At 44.3% G+C, this 17882-nt stretch overlaps 1 protein-coding gene and 1 pseudogene across 1 annotated transcript in view; both read left to right on the forward strand.

Annotated features, from left to right (window-relative positions):
- LOC126263323 (serine/arginine repetitive matrix protein 1-like) overlaps positions 1 to 17882 on the forward strand; it is a 550556-nt gene that overhangs the window by 278653 nt on the left and 254021 nt on the right. The window lies entirely within an intron of this gene.
- On the forward strand, positions 10407 to 10524 carry LOC126191776 (5S ribosomal RNA; annotated as a pseudogene).

Here is a 17882-nt window from a genome sequence, read left to right on the forward strand (position 1 = left end):
GAGTCAGGTAATTAACCGCTCCATTTGTAAATACACTACTGTTGGAGAAAGGGAAACACTGAGACCGAGAGATGTGAACACAATGAAGTTTGTCCCACCTAATAGGGACATGACACTACACAAATGATTAGATTTACAAACCTTTACATGCACTGCGACTGTGGAAGTAGCTCCAACACGTGCTGCAATCAGAGCGTGCTGACGTCGTTATATGGAATCAAAGAGCGCCTGAATATGCTGCTGGGGAACACTCTGTCACGCGATTTGTAGGCGCGTCCACACAGCATCAACTGTGGGTGCAGGAGATTCTGAACGAGCAATTTGTCGACAAACCATATCACAGGCATGTTCGGTGGGCGACGTATCAAGCGAAAGGGAAGGACAGGGAAGCAATGGTACCCGTCTTTGTGCGAAGATTGTTTGCACATCCCTCGCCACATGCGGCTGGGTGTTGTCCTGCTGAAATGGCATATGGACCGGCCTGCAGGGTGGGCAGTGTCTCAGACTATAAGACATCCCTCATTTAGTGGTGATGATGATGAGGTCCCATACTCCGAGGAGCGTAGGGGACGATGCAGGAAACCCGCACCGCCGTACTAGGCAAGGTCCTAGTGGAGGTGGTTTGCCATTGCGTTCCTCCGCTCGTAATGGGGATGAATGGTGATGAGGAAGATGACACAACAACACCCAGTCATCTCGAGGCAGCAAAAATCCCTGAGCCCACCTGGAATCGAACCTGGGACCCCGTGTGCGGGAAGCGAGAATGCTACCGCAAGAGCAAGAGCTGTGGACCATGTAGTGGTAGTTGCTCGAATGGTCCTCAAGAAGTAGAAAGCGAGATCGCGTGTTACAGGCAATGACACCCCATACCATCATACTTGGCTTTTGTCCGCTATGCTACTAACATTACAGTCCACCCAACTGCATTCGGCAAGGTGGTGTCGAACGCGTATACGAGATCCACTGTCGGAGAAGCTGAAGCTGGACTCGTTTTAAAACACTACATTTTGACGCCCAGCGCGCCAGTGTCGCTGTTCATGTACCCATTGCAGTTTGTGGCGTTGGTGCTATCTGATCCGTTGAAGCCAGCGCAATGGCATGTGTGCCACCTGTCCAGCCCACAGAAGACAGCGTCGAACCATCGACGTACGCTTGTCCACACCCGTTGCAGTGCTCCAACATCTCGCCAACTCTGTGGACAAAGCTGTTCTGTCCGTCATGGCCAAGCGGACAAGATGGCGGTCATCTCGCCCTGTGGTCACAGTTTATCGTCCGGTACCCTGTCGGCGGTGTGGACGCCCCTCTCCTCTCCACTGGTTCCACAAGCGCCTCGCTGTTGAAGCAGCATGCCTCGTACGAGCTGCAACGTCGCAGAACACAGACCAGCCTACTGATGGCCATCATTCTACCCCATTAGAACGCACTACCACTCCGACATTCCACCCTGCAAGGTCGGCGAGGCATAGCGGCACTTGGTTACGCTTTTCCACTTCGTATGAGGGCTCCGCACCGACTGAGCGCTGAGCAACACTGACCTGTCTGGTCACACAAAAGACGGTGCTGCTGGGCCTACGTGCACGCCGCCTCTCTGCAATTTAAATAACTTATTACATTTCCGCTGTTCTACACGTCCTCTTATCGTGGTGCATTGCAGACCGTTTCCATTTTTTCACTTTTATAGAAACAGTAGTGTAGTTTTATTGGCTAAAAATCATGGCCGGTTTCGGGCGATTATAAGCCAATCTTTAGGTGTACAGGACTGCAAAAGGGAAAATGAACAAATTATAATAAGAAACTGTACAAGACTTAACATCTACACATTCCGTGTAATCCATAAAGTAACATACACCTATTCAGGTAATGAGCTGATGGCTCAAAAAAAGCTGGTGTCACAGCGGGATTTTGTATATCAAACACGATATGTCTTCAATAGTTTTTATACCAAACATTATTGGTCTACACCATGAAGCTAGGATCTACGACCGCCACATGGGCTCAGGCATTTATCAAACTAAATTTAATGATTGTTAATGCCTCTACATCACTCAGTTGGGGATGCACTTTTAAAATCCAATTCAAGGAACATCAGCACCTTAACAATTCTAAGTCCACTTTACCTAGTCTTTTGAAAACTAATGGTCACTCTGTTGGAGACATAAGTACCAATTTCGGTATCCTCCATCGTCACCATAAAGACGTGTCCTTCATTTGTTAGGGGAAATAGAAATTATGCACAGCTTAAACAAGCATCTTTCAACTATCCTTAATGTGCAAACCACCCTAAAGCAAAACTTCTAAATAATTATTCAGTTTTGACATAGCGCTCAAACCTCACCAATATCCCCTCAGACTTTCCTCTCAGTGGAATTGTATTTTTATTTTATCCCTTCAATTTTAGTCGCCTAATTGATATTACTTTTTTTATGGTTAATTGATGTCGTTACGTTTATTTTATTTTTGTACAACTTTCCACTGCTGGTTCGTTTGTGTCTTTTTTATATTTTATCTTGTATATCATTTTTAACACTATTTATGCCCAAGTGCATAATTGTCACCTTACTTTTATAAAGCCGGCCGGTGTGGCCGTGCGGTTCCAGGCGCTTCAGTCTGGAACCGCGTGACCGCTACGGTCGAAGGTTCGAATCCTGCCTCAGGCATGGATGTGTGTGATGTCCTTAGGTTAGTTAGGTTTAAGTAGTTCTATGTTCTAGGGGACTGATGACCACAGATGTTAAGTCCCATAGTGCTCAGAGCCATTTGACCCATTTTGTACTTTTATAATTTGATGATGAACATTTAACTCTCTTATGTTCACTTCTGTATTCACTGGTTGTTAACGTTCGGGCTAGACGGTCACCTCTTACACTGTTCGCCACTAGATGGCTTCACTGTCCTTCGTCATATGACGGTCGCCAGTCTTTGTGCGCTGCTGCATTCTACCACTATGTCATTCCATATCTCGGCTTCATGTGCCGTCGTCACCTGCCTGCAGCCTGGTGCTCACAGTGTGCGTAAACCATATGTCTCATGGTCCAAGGTATCTTACATTGTTCGGTGTAATCTCTCAGTATTTCTCTCCCTTTTTTCTTCCTCTGACCGCTCACTTTTCTTAGGTCATTTTGTGACTATCTGGTTCCACCAATATTTTCATGCTGACTAACCCGACTGTATCAAATTCTTATTTATAGTTGAATAGTGAATCCACGTTACTATGATAACAAATAAGTGTTAAGTGTTATAGAATCTCTTATTACGGTTTCTTCATTTTCCTTTTCATTGTCTTACGCACCTGAAGACAGGCTTGTAATTGTCTGAAACCGGCCTTGATTTTGAACCAATAAAACTATTTACAACTGAAGTGTTTAATTATACGACTCGGAGACGCTATGCACGAGAATGTAGACTTATCGGTAAATTTCGCTGTTGAAATCTTCTTAGATTATCGGCTGAGTCGCAGCGGCGTCTTGACGATGTGTTTCAACTAGTTTCCCAGTCGTCATCTTAAGGTGTGGGTCTGAAGATGACGAGTAGGACACACGTTCAAGACGACGCTGCCACTCAGCTTATAACCCTAGGTATTTTTATGATAAAAAGATGTTTCTAGAAACAATCTCCCCAGGTTGTGGCTAAGCCATGTCTCCGCAATGTTCTTACTTCCAAAAGCACTAATTCTTTAAATTTCGTGGGAGAACTGTGAAGGTTGGAAGGCAGGGGATGTGATACTGACGAAAGTAAAGCAGTGAGGATGAGTCGTGAGTCATGCTGTGGTAGCACAGTCGACCGACACGGTAGCTCAGCATGTTTGGTCAGGGGATCGCCCACCCTCTGTAACAAATACTGAGTGAAGATCTCGATGCAGGAATTTGAAAGATATCCTGCGACATCAGCACAGAAGTACTGACGAAAAAACGACGAGGAAATGTATCTAAAAAAAGACAAGAACAAATAAATCTCAGTAGAGCAGTTGCCTGCAAAAGACGAAGATCTCCTGTTCGAGTCCTGGCCCAGCACACTGTTTTAATCTGCCAGTAAGTTTCGTACCAGAGCACACTCCACTCATCATCATCACCATCATTTTCGCGGGCCTTTGTCCCACTTCCAACCGGGATCGGCGTTATTACTATGGACTTGGCGATGTTAGTGTCAGAGGGTGGCCGGATGCCCTTCCTGTCGTCACCCCGTACCCCCCGGGACGGAATTAGTGTACCCCAGTCTCGTGCAAGCCATGAAATAGTGCGAACGTTTTCATATGTATGCAAGTCGTGTAACTGAGGCGGGACGTGGGGACCAGCCCGGTATTCACCTAGTGGAATGTGGAAAACCGCCTAAAAACCACATCCAGGCTGGCGAGCACACCGGCCCTCGTCGTTAATCCGCCTGAGTCCAGGAAGCAGCACGTTACCCCCCTCGGCTAACCTGGCGGGTGACAGTGCACACTCCACTGCAGAGTGAAAAACACATTCCGCATGCAGCCCTTTGAATCTGTTGTATCTCTTGCATTAATCGAACTTGATAATGACCCTAACTGACTAACGACACTGCACAATTAATTGAAAGATGATTTTGCAAGCGACTTTTATTGTCCGTTAATTTCATTTTGATATGTTCCTTTCCATAAATATGAGTCTGGCTCCTGCATTCCCAGCTCTAGATTCATGCGGTCGTTCGACTGTAAATCGCTCTGCGTGGATTCCCCTAGCTATCTGAAAGTTGGGTTGAGACTGATTTCATTGCTTCCATTGACTGATGCTCAGTGACATAGTAAAACAACGTTATGCCCTTTTACTACTACTTGAATACATTACATTTATTAATATCTAAGAGTCAGTTTTTGATATAGCTACATCTACATCTGTTTTCCACGAGCTACCTTAACGTGTGTGGTGGTGGTGGTGGTGGTGGGGGTGGGGGGTATTTTCTGGTACCACTATAATTTCATCTGCTTCCCATTCCTCCATGAAACGTGCATGTGAAGAACGGCTATGAAGTCATATCACTTTTTATTTTCTGTTTTCCCATTGTAGTCATTTCATTAGATGTGCAGTGCAGTGGCAGCTCTACAAAAATAAACAGAAAACAATTTTACAAACAATGTAGTAAAATAAAAAAGCTGTGCTCAGTCCACAGGCCGCTGCCTTCAGCTGCAAAATTTATCTATAATTTTGGATTTGAGACCCTCAACGTCGGTAACCATATTCTTCTTAATTCTTCTGCGTAACCACACACTCAGAATACATGACCTATTCGGATAAAACGGCCAAATATTTATGACAATGAAAGATACAAGAGTGTTTGCTGATGCCAAACTCTGCTACAAACGCAAAGAAGGAAAAAAAGTAATGTTAGCATGCAACAGGATGTGACTCTACTTCCTTAGGTTCTGTAATTTGACATCTTTGTCCACATGGACTTAAAACACACACAATATTTGATAATGTTGTTATTTATGTTAGGATCTCTTGAAGGTTTATACCGCTAATGTGTCATTAATTGACATTTAATTATAAGAATTCATACTAAGGGCGGTATATTTGTGCTAAATCTTCAATGCATCAAACACCACGTCAGTAATGTAAACGTAACCGCAGATGAAACACAGCGCTTTTTGATTGGTCTCCAGTTCTGACTTTTCATTGGTCGCTTGCTTAGTGCTCAGATGGTGTTATTTTCGTGGTGCTACACGGACTGTAGTACCGTCAACGCCGGCGGGGATGGCGGCACATGAGAGCATGCACAGATGCACACATACAGCTGCATTTTTCCCTCTGAGTGTATCATAGCGGGACTGAAATCATTTCAGCACGCGACACTGTTGTTTCAGGTGAGAAAGTGTTACAAAACATGTTTTTGTCCATTTCTTTAGCATACCAGCATTCATTCGAAGAGAAATGGCGTAATTTTAGTGAAATTTCTGTTTCGTATTTGAACAGAAACGGCATAATTGTAAAGCGATATTTATAGTCTCCTGTAGCACATTAAAAAATGATCATCTGATGCCACTGTTGCAGGGTCTTTCAAAAATACGAAGAGCTTAAAAAAATGTTACACATCCCTACAGGAGGTAATATTGTTCAAAACTAGTAGGTAAGTCCCTGTAACGATGTGTCTGGAAACAAATACTTATGAGATATGGGCCACTGAAGATCCACAGTCCACAGCCTGCTTTTTTTCCATATGAGGCAAGATTCACAAGAGATGACATAGTAAATTACCACGATATCCATGTGTGGGCACATGCTAACTCTTGAACAGTCATAGAAATGAGGCATCATGATCGCTTCAGTAACAAGGTATGGTCAGAAATTTTCACTGACAGACTCATAAGGCCATACATGTTACTAAACAGGTTAGTATATGCTGTATATCACCAATTTACGAGTGCTACTGCACACATTACCCTTGCAATATGCGAATGTGTTTTTTATACGATGGGGCACCACCTCATTTTCTACGGATCATGCGACAGTACCTCACTGCAACACTTCCTGGGCGAAGCATTTCTCGAGGAGATCCTGTAGTATGGCCTTCCCATTCACGAGACCTTAATCCGTTGAATTCCTGGCTTTAGGACATTTAAAGGCACTGGTGTACATCCAACCAATTAACAATGTGTAGAAGTTACAGGAGCATGTCACCAATGCATGTGACTCAATCCTAATGGATCAAGGTGTATTTCAATGAGTGCGTGATTAACTGCTAAGAATGGCTGAAGGAAGTGACAGGGCTACATACAGCACTGCCCGTAGTGATACTTCCATGTAACAGACAGATGGGAATGAGAGGACACATTGGCCCATATCTCATTATCCTCCGTCTTCCAACGTTCAGGAGATATAATAATGTGGTAGTCTTTCCATTTTCTTTCCACATCGCAGTATCATGGCCGAAGAACCAGACTCTGGTTGGTTCCGCCCATGAGTCTTCGATCTTGATCCGTCTGAAGCATCATTTGCTCTGTGCATCAATTCGATACTGGTGCCCGCTGCTGCCCGGTAGCAGAGGAAGTATAGGATTGGGAAAAGAAAGACCCCTAGCTCTCGAAACCTAATACCGTCAGGGTCGGAAAAACAAGAGTTGGCCGAGGTTGGCCAGATAGGAAAGATAAAAGTGAGGAGCCTGGTATACGTAAGTGGAAGCAACGCCAGGACTCAGCTCAGAGCCCGTGGTTGCCAGCCACGTACTCACCAGGTGCGAGTCCCCTGTAGTCATATCTCATTAGGTACTGGTTTCTGGACGTATTATTATAGGAACATATCTTTCAGCTTTGACCAAACCATTACTACCTCCTGTAGGGATATGTGACGGTTTCTTTTAAACTCCACGTATTCATCTGTTTTCACACGACTATATCGTCTACATCAACGAAGATAGGAATGGTAGCTAACTTCAGCTTGCCCATGGAGCTACAAAGATTTTCATCTACAGACGAGACATACGATTTTACTAGGATATATGTTTTACGTATGTGCACACACAAACAAAATTGAGCCACCTTTTACAATTACTTTTAGGATCATTATTTGTATTTACCCTCCACAAATGAGCAAGATGCTCTCACCTGATGCACGGCAAACATAAAGACGATAGTCAAACTTCTCCCGTAATTTCGTGAGCACGTTTGGAGCGGCTACGTTCTCTTCTGTTGCTATGCGACGTCACAGTTCACTCGAAGTTGTTGGAAGAGAAAGCTCATCGACAAGAGTCATACAAAACTCGTCACAAAAAGGCACATACTGTGATATCGAGCGACCTTGGATGCCAGTGTTTCAATACAAGGTCCATGCGCTTCTTAAGCAGTAAGATGTGCAGTGGCGCGCTCTAGATGAAAATAATGAAGCTCATTTGTAAGTGAACTGCACCTGTTGAAGAGGAAACCGGAAATGGTCTTCTGTTGCTGTGTTATCGGCGTCTGGACTCGACTCTCGTTGGACAAAAAACGAACGAGTCAGCGAGCTAGTTGCTCAGGAAGACTCCTGTCATCAAACAGGAGAACTGTCGACTAACAACTGCCATCACGGTAAACTTCCAGTTTCAATGCGAATGTTGGTAATTTTTAAGAACGCTTGCAAGCGATGTATGTCATACGCCTGACTGTCGCGGAGCAAGATATCGATTTTGTTTTCAGCGATCGGAACTACTAAAACGAAAGATGAACGATGTGGATTTCGGTTATGGCGTTGCCAACAACAAAAACAATACATGAAAATTGTCCAGTGACGACATTAAATGTAATTTCACTTACCTTACTCGGCGGTATCCTCGTCCTGGCCAATTCCGCATAGTACTTATGCTGCCGGTAGAAGTCCTTCCTTTCCATGCCGCGGCACACTTTATCAATGTCTCTTAAGAAAATTGTCAAAGTCTCGCAGGGAGGTTTTATACCACGTAAGCGCAAATTGTGGAAGTAGATATGTTTGAAAATATGCAGTTCATCTCGGCCTCCCGGTCGTCCTTCTCTTTTGATGGGTGATTTCAGGGATATCCATAATTGCTTCATCTTCTGTGTGTGCACAGGTGGATCATCAGAAGACACGAATTCGACAGAATGGTTTACAGACACTTGGTGAAATCCCTCTTCCTTCAAAAAGTTGTACGATTTCCATCCAGCTGTAACGACTTTGGTACCGGGCAAGATGAAGTTTTTAATAAGAGGCACTAAAGTTTGCTTAGTCCTAGAATACACTTTCACAGTGAAACATTTTCTTGCGTCTTTTTCTACACCTCCGCATACCAAAATCTATTCATTTTCGTTCTTGAGGAGTCGTCCTTTCCCGTATTTTCGAGTTATGTGCGACTCATCTATTTCCACAGTCTTTTTGACACCACCTATTGGACACCTCTCATTAGTTACAATTACGTAACACACTGCTCGATAAAGAGCGGTAATACTCACAAAGAGTATTAATCGACGGTCCAGTTTCGGATGCTGTGTTTTCCAGTACGTAATCTTCACTCCAGCAAGAAATCAAGATAATGCTCTGCTGTTTTGTCATTGTATGGTTCTCAAACCATGTGTTTTTCCTTATACTTGTCCTTTTCCGACATTTGCTACAATGGGAACTCACAATCGCTACTATTTGAACCAAGTTTGGCGCAGTTCTCACCATAAGAAACCACGCAATTTCTGGTGTCGTGATTCGGCAGCAAATGACACTCCCAACAGAAGTCTAAACAATTTTCAGCGGTACTCAACCTACGAGTAGGAGTGAAATCACGTCGCGTAAGACTAACACTACTGGAAACTGTAGCTGCTTCAGTCGTCCCTACGGGACTTCTGAAAATAAATATACTTTCCCCCTTATCATGTGTCAGTGCTGTCGCCCGAAGCGAGATTCTTTGTCGCTGATTATGTTTCATCGCTGCAAACAAAATCGATATCTTGCTCCGCGACAGTCGCGCATTCGATATCGCTTGCAAGCGTTCTTGGAAATTACCCGTTAGTTAAAAATTCAACCCAAGTCTCTGTCCTCATTCGCGTGGAAGAAATAGTGTTTTGAAATAGGATGAATCTTTTTCAAACGCACTACACATAGGAGGGAATAACATACACTGTTATTTGCAAGCACCCCTGTGGTTCTATGTGTCGATTGCGCGAGAACTGCAAGACATATAAAAAAAAAACGGCACATGTCAGTGTCAGAGCATCTCGCCAAGTTTCGATTCGTAATAGACCCCTTGCGTAGCTGTACTACAGGGCAGAAGTGTCAGTACGTGTAGACAAAATACCCTCCCCATAATGTCACATCCAGTTAATTCCCCCTCGCAGATAGGCAACCGAGTGAACGGATTTTGAAAGGACACTGTTTTCACGCATTCGAGGCTATTTGTGTAAGCGACGTCAATGAATTCCACGTAAGTACTGACGTTTACTGCATCACAATCAGTGCCAAAGTGAGTTAAGAATTTGGAGAGGTACTCTATCCACAGACGTATGTCTGTGTTGTGCATATTTTGTAGTTTTTCCCCAGTTTTGTTATGAAACCCCACAGAATGACTCTGAGTTATCCGACACTAAACCTCTCCGTGAAGCCGGCCGGGATGGCCGAGCGGTTCTAGGCGCTACAGTCTGGAACCGCGCGACCGCTACGGTCGCAGGTTCGAATCCTGTCTCGGGCATGAATGTGTGTGATGTCCTTAGCTTAGTTAGGTATAAGTAGTTCTAAGTTCTAGGGAACTGATGACCACAGCAGTTAAGTCCCATAGTGCTCAGAGCGTCTCCGTGAAGGAGGATGGCTCTCCTATAGCGTCTGCCTCTGGTGTTCTGGAGAGCACTTCCGTAACGATCTCGTAATTAATGGAAAACGCCTTTCTTCCTTGAATCTTCTCTAGCTCGAACTTTAAGTCCACGTCGTAAGGTGTCAAATTGAAGAACGGCTCTCGAAAATCTGTCAAACTATCACTTTATGGCCAACGGCCTTACCGCAGTGGTTACACCGGTTCCCGTCAGATCACTGAAGTTAAGCGCTGTCAGGTTGGGCTAGTACTTGGACGGGTGACCATCCGGTGTGCCGATCGCTGTTGTCAAGCGGAGTAGACTCAGCCCTTGTGAGGCAAACTGAGGACCTACTTGACTGAGAAGTAGCTGCTCCGGTCACGGAAATTGACATAAGGCCGGGAGAGCGGTGTGCTGACCACATGCCCCTCCATATCCGTATCCACTGACCCCTGTGGGCTAAGGATGACATAGCGGACGGTTGGTACCGTTGGGCCATCATGACTTGTTCGCGAGGGAGTTCAGTATTTTTTATCACTTTCATCTGAGTAGGTCATTTTCTTCGACTCCTATTTCATGTGATCATTCCACTTTAGGTCGCTCCAGGCTCTCAATCTCACATATTGCACGGTTGTTGCTGTTTGCAAAAGGTTTACCATCGGTAGAATAATAGAACAGTAAGTTGTCTTTCCGGTTAAGACGAATTACGTAACACTGATGTTCGCTGAACGTTACTGCCAGTCCCAACACCAACGGTCGATTCTCTGCAGGTATTCCTGCATTTCACCGCCGTTTTCTGGCTAGCGACATTCTTATATATGAGAGCATCAGCCGAGAACAACTTCATAGAACTTCAGACGTTATTCGGTACGACATTTACACCGGGTGGCTTCACAATTCCTGTCATAGGCTTCCTGGGGTCGTAGCGAGGGCTTAGAGACAAATTTTCAATATATTCTTAGTGGGACATCTACAGCTGTTACTTTTTCATGGTCAATGAAATCCGCTTATTTTGTAATTTCAAATTTCCTTTATTTATATAATGTCACGTACTTTACCCGGATTTCAGCACACTAATCCCACCGTCAGTTGCTATTGTAACAATTAATGAAGACTAAGTAGGATCGTAAACAAAATAAATTAACATTAGAAGTTCCATTAAGGCTGCAATCCACCAGTAGAATATACCTTAATTGGTTACAACAAAACCGTACAACTCACGCAGAAAAATTAACAAATTTATCCAGTAGTATGAGAAAGCCTGCCCAAGTGATTCATGGAAAATCTGGGGACAACCAATAAAACTTGAGGTACGCAGGGTCAGCCCGAAAAGCCAGGAACAAAAACGCACTGCAGTTCGACAGTTGGTGTTTTGGTTATTTGTAAAGGCATTTACGCCCCGAAGTTGACTTCCTCAAGTCTATGCCATATCTCTGACAGTTAGTAATAGGACGTAAGGTTATATATTTCCGTGAATTTTTACGGATTTACTCCTGTTCTTTTTTCGGGATGACCCTGTTTACGCCGAGTTTTACCTGTCGACTTTCCATTTTCCGCGTCTTATTCTCACAGGCTTTCGTAGGCGGACGAAAATGGTGTGTGATATCATAATTACAAAGGGGCCTAAGGATGGCGCCTTTGCCTCAGTGTGTATATTGTAGAGCAGGAGATCTGAAAGTGATTCGGCCTCCGAATTAATTTTGTATTCAAACGGTACATTTCCAGATAGAGGTTCCTGATCAGATCCCCTCTACAGCCCCTAGAAGCTCATATAAAGCATTGTGAAACTACCTGTATATACTGTGAACAACTCCCGTTCCATACTGCCAAAGTTATTACACGGCTCAAAGAAAGCAAAAGTAATTGTCTCCAACTACAACGTATAAGAGTGAACCCCTTCTTCGGCACCCTTTAGGTGGGGTTGCCTGCTTCGGGCTCTAAAGCAGCAGCGAGACAGCAATCAGCTGAAGGGCTGTCGAAGTGTGTGACAGATACACCTTTAATGTGCTCAACAAAGGTGTATGGGTGCCATCTGAGAATGTTGCTGAAGCGAGGGGTCTTAGAGGGACCCTTTACCGTTTTATTGACGCTCGTGTCAATGTTGCATCCCTTCGTGATCGTGCCACAGGAGGGTGCGAAACAGGAGGGCTGAAAAAGCGTAAACTACGTTTGTTACTTCGGATCACGTAAATATTTCGTCGAATGGTTTTGAACGCTCCCTAGTGATTCCACGATGTATATCAGAGCAAAAATTGGGGTGAGATTACGTTCAGTGCGTTTATAGCTCCATTGTGTCGTTCGATTAGGGCTAAATGGTCTGGCGGCTGTCAGCAGTGTCGAACGTTTTCAAGAAAGTCGTCCAGTTGTTCATCACATGGTGAACTTTCGTTCTCGACGGGGAAAGTGTGGGAATCAACGTCCTAAGGTAAAGGGTGGTTTCATTGTCGCCATTTAAGCTACATACTGAGGGCTTTTCCTGTCAGTTGTGACTGCCTATGTGGCTGATATGTTTTCGTCTTCCACCCATAGGAAAATAGCATGATTTCAAATCCTAGTGTAGCGGTTATGACCTCCATCGTGGAGGCGTCAAGAGAGGGGGTGGAATCTGCGTAAGAAGGGGGTGTAACGACCTTCGAATCGTGAGATACGTCCGCGATGGCGATGGGCAGAATTTCGGTGAAGTTTGGTGCAAGAGTGACATCATTAATACACCTTGCACCTCAATGAACTTCTTTGCTGTGGTCCTTTTTTTCACATGTGTCGACATCATGCTGTTCAAATTCAAGTGGTTCAAATGGCTCTAAGCACTATGGGACTTTACATCTGAGGTCATCAGTCCGCTAGACTTCGAACTACTTAAACTTAACTAACCTAAGGACATCACACACATCAATGCCCGAGGCAGGTTTCTAGCCTGCGACCGTAGCAGCAGCGCGGTTCCAGACTGAAGCGCCTAGAACCACTCGGCCACAGCGGACGGCTCATCATGCTGTTCGAAGCATCGCCGTGCCCGAGAATGACGTCGGAGGGCGCCACGTTTCTATATCATTAGAGGAATGTTGTAGACACCTTTGAGCTACTTTTCATTTCCGATACTCTGCAATGGGGACTATTAGGGGTTTTCGAAACGATTATACTTTTTTGTGTAGTGTATTACAGTTGGCGATTTCTTCCCTTTAGGAACGATGCGTTAGTTTCTGTCCATCAGGAAGTCTCGAAACCAGTCATATAGCTTGGCTGACATTCCGAAAGCTCCTATCTTCTTGAGATAAGTAGAAGGCAGCAATTTAGTGTCGTACACTGAACTGCTGGTTTTCTTTTTTTTTTGTTTTTCAGAGGAATATGGCCGTCGATTGGAGGATGTAACCTAAGCTCCCACAATGAATACTACACTCTGTTACGGAGAAAGTGCTGTTCTGTAACTTTTTAGCAGATTAAAGCTGTGTGCAAGACCGGAATTCGAACCTGGAATCTTTCCTTTCGGCGGGCAATGCTCTTACCCACTGAGCTATCCTGAAGTAAAGATACCAGTGCGGGCCGTGGGTGTGGCTTGAATAAATAATAGTAAAGAAGAAAGCTGAATCGCTAAATAACCCTATTGCGGGCCGTGGGGGATATACTTCCCACTAAATGTATTTCATTACAGCTCCTGGCATCTAGTGGCAGTTGGTTGCACCAGCATTAATTTCTGTTTGTTGTGAAATTCAACCTTCAGGACTGCGGGAAGTATATATCCCACCAAACAATGGTGCTTTAAAGGTTCTTGGGAAGTATGGTTGCTACCAAAGTAGTTTCTGGAAGGGGCTTGGGAAGTATACTTACCACAAAGTTAATCTGTCACTTGTGGTCCTTGGGAAGCATACATACCACCAACTTAGGGGTATCCGAAAGCTTTTGGGAATACGTCCTACCATCTCTATCTATGCCTGACATCTTTTGGTGTAGTACACTGCACCAGGTGTACGAAAACTGCTACAACATCAGTTTCTGTTTGTCGTGAGTACAATTGTTATCGGATCACATTGTTTCGCTTCTGCATATACATTATTGTGACCTGCATCAGATCATACCTTTGTTGCGTGATAAAGTTTCTAGGACTCTTTTTCACGTTGCAGTAAGTAAACTAACATTGGTAAATAAATATTTTTTTAAATTAAGTAAAAAAATATAAAATGAAACAGAAAACGCTGTTCATTATTTTTTACGTGTAATGGCAACACACAGCACCTCACAAAAGGGAAGTGGGAAATCCACTTACCACCATAGTTTTAATACCTCATAATGGTGCCGTGGTGATATATTTACCACCATTGTTTTTCGTCCTAAATCACAAAAATAAAATGATCAAAAAATAAATATAGTAAGTTGATCACAATTATAATAGGATAGCAAAAAGTTATCTTCGCCGAGTCGCTACAAAAAAATGCGCCAGCGAAAAGATTAGATCGAAATAATGTTTTGATTGCCATGTTGTTTCTACTTCACAATAGAGCTGATTGTGATGCCGTGTTTTAAGGGTCCTCTGAAAACTTATGAACAGCGATTAACAAGGTTTTTGGTTTATTTATTCGGGTTAGGAGCCGTTACAAACTCAACGTCACAAGACAGTTTTGTGGGACACTACTAAAACAACACTTTATATAATTTACATAATGAACTAAAAGATCTTCGCGCAGAACTGAGCAACAGCAACTGCGCCGCCTTCAGCCTTCATCAGCTTTTCATCATTGCGTAACTCAGAACAGCATGGACAGTGGTACAGGTTATCCATTGTCTGTTCTCCGCATTCCTAATGTGTCGATCCTCTTGAAAGTTCCCATTTCACTAGGCTGCCCATGAGTTTACCAACATCTGATCTTAGCCTGTCCAGTGAGCTCCATGTTGACCAGTCGACAGTACCCGCAAACGGTAGACACTCAGCAGGTTTCATCCACGCTTGAAGCTGGTCACATATAGCTGCCTACAGCTGTTCTCTAGCAACTCGTGGAGACGTAGTGGAATGAAATGATCGTATGGCACTGAGGGCCGGTAGTTCCCACTTGAGGAAATTCGGCCTCGAGTTGCAGGTTTTTTCAGTCAACGCCTCAATGGGCGATTTGGGAGTCGATGATGATGAAATGATGATGAGGACAACACAACACCCAGTCCCCGAGCGGAGTAAGTTTCCGACCCTGCCGGGAATCGAACCCGGGCCCGCCGCATGGCACTCAGACGCCTCACCACTCAGCTTAGGCGGCGAACATATAGTTAGTGCTAACGCCGAATTAACGAAACTGCTTATGGATTTCAACCTAGATATAGGTGGTTGATGGCCTTTGAACATCTCAAGCTACTTTACGACGTATATTTACGTAATTTACGTTTCACAAAACAAGGGATGAGTAACGACGCAGAAAACCGTAAGCGGGTGATAATTCGGAATTATAACACCATTATGGCGTGACACGCGTAATGCCGATGTTGCCCGAGGCCGCGGTCGCGATACATTGTAGCCAGCCACCTGCCGGAGACCGCGCTCTCGGCAGTCGACAGTGGCAGTCGGTGAGCCCGAAAACGCCGCAGCGGTTCTCATTACGCATTCCCGCGGCAAGCATTGCAGTAATCGAATTACCCGCTAGGCGGCAGTCGTGAATTAAGACCGGCGACCCCGCTAATGCTAAAGCAACAAGCGGCCGGGCAGTCCTCTTTTTCTGGTCGCCGGCGCAGCACTCTTCTGAGAAGCGTGGCGAATGTTTGACGAATGGAAGCCGAGCGCACGGGGCCAGGCCCCAGATTCGCTTTGTCATTTGTCAGGCAGGGAATTAAATTACCGGGGCCTCTTAGTGTCCATTACGGGCACGCTCTATATTGAGATAATCCGGCTCACGGCGATTTAATGAGGACATCGCTCCAGAAGGCGCCGTTGGAATAAGCGGAGCCCAGAGGCTCCCTCGGGAGGGAGGTGGGACGGCAGTGAGGAGGATGACGTAGTGAAGTAGGACGAGGAAGAGAGAGGATGAAAGGCGAAAAAGCAAATTGCCACCTTGCCCGCGCAAAGCGAAACACTCTGGAGTACTTCCCACTAGGCGAAGCGTTTGGAACACCCCGCTGTTCCCGCGACAACACTGAAATTAGCCGCCGTGGCACATAATAGATAGTACCAAAATAAGGCCATAATGAACAAAGTCATTCACTGACTACAGTAGAACCTCGCTGATCCGTCCCCTACGGAAGCAGGAGCATGGTCGGAACGCGAAAGATCGTATTACCAGAGAAACACTTTTATTGACCCATAACACAACTTTAATTTTCAACTGGATCACCATCTGAAACATTTTTCCTTGTTATAACAGAAACAAAACGAAAAGAAAACGGTAACTAATTAAAAAATCTTCCACGAATGTGTAATGTATAGTAGTTAGTGCCTGTACTATGAAATATGTCGGTATCGTATAGAGTTACCTTGAGTAAAAGTTTAACGTCTGTACAGACCTTATTACAGCACTGCATTGGCACACAACTGATTTGCACTTAACTGTTTAAAACATGAGAAATCACACGGTAAAAAATGTTCTGTCCTTAAGCAGAACGAATTTTTTTTTTTTTTTTTTAGCTGACGACGACTTTCATTTTGCAGCAATGTTCCGGCGTTTCTTAATCCACAAAATGTCTATTGGGCTACACGTAGAGCTTGGTTCAATGTACTGAAGAGCTATACCAAATGTATTTGTAGCATCTGTGTGTGATAATCGAGCCGTAGGTTCGTTGTCTTCGTTGTCGTTCCCATCGTTTGTTCGGGTTACAGCGACAATGATTCGGTCGTCAGTTAATACTGCTTCCGTTCTACAGTCAACGTCAGCTGTTCCGACCCACTCACTCACCCCCACTGGACTCAATATACGGTTGTAAAGACAGGATCACATGTTTACGTTTAGTTTGTGTCTTAATTTAGTTTTACACAGTTTAATATGTAAAATGAACATTGTCACTCATTTATAAAACAAATACGTGCACAGTAGCACCTATTGAGCGAGTTATAAACAATCTATTTCTTACTAAAACTAACCGATTCATAGCATCTGGCAGTGGTCGACTGCCTAGTGACCCATTTCGCTGACGATTAGTCCCCGACATGTCCAGGCCTGACTGTAGAAGCGGCATGTGTACGTAAATAAACATCAGAAATGGGATGGCCGGACTAAGCAGGGAGTAAGACTATCTGAGGTTCAACTGTACATCGAAATCATTACACTACGAGTAAATCTTTCAGAGACTGTTACTAGACACAAAGTTTGTTGGCTCACTTAAATTATTTAATGAAGCAGCTGTTTCGAGGTACAAACCTCCTCTCCAGGCTGCAATGACAATACAGAAATATCTAATTAAAAATTATCATAGATATTTAAGTTGTTCTTTCTGGGTTTGGCATGTGCTTTGTTTATCTTGTGGAGAAACAGGAGGATAAAATTACATGAAGGAAGATTAACTTCGTTTGTTGATCTAATGTTAACGTAAACGTGTTTTAGATTATCTCAAATCAAATTGTTCAAATGGCTCTGAGCACCATGGGACTTAACTTCTGAGGTCATCAGTCTCCTAGAACTTAGAACTACTTAAACCTAACTAACCTAAGGACATCACACACACACACCCATGTGCGAGGCAAGATTCGAACCTGCGACCGTAGCGG

The sequence above is a fragment of the Schistocerca nitens genome, chromosome 6 (genome assembly GCF_023898315.1).
Source record: "Schistocerca nitens isolate TAMUIC-IGC-003100 chromosome 6, iqSchNite1.1, whole genome shotgun sequence".
NCBI classification, from domain to species: domain Eukaryota; kingdom Metazoa; phylum Arthropoda; class Insecta; order Orthoptera; family Acrididae; genus Schistocerca; species Schistocerca nitens.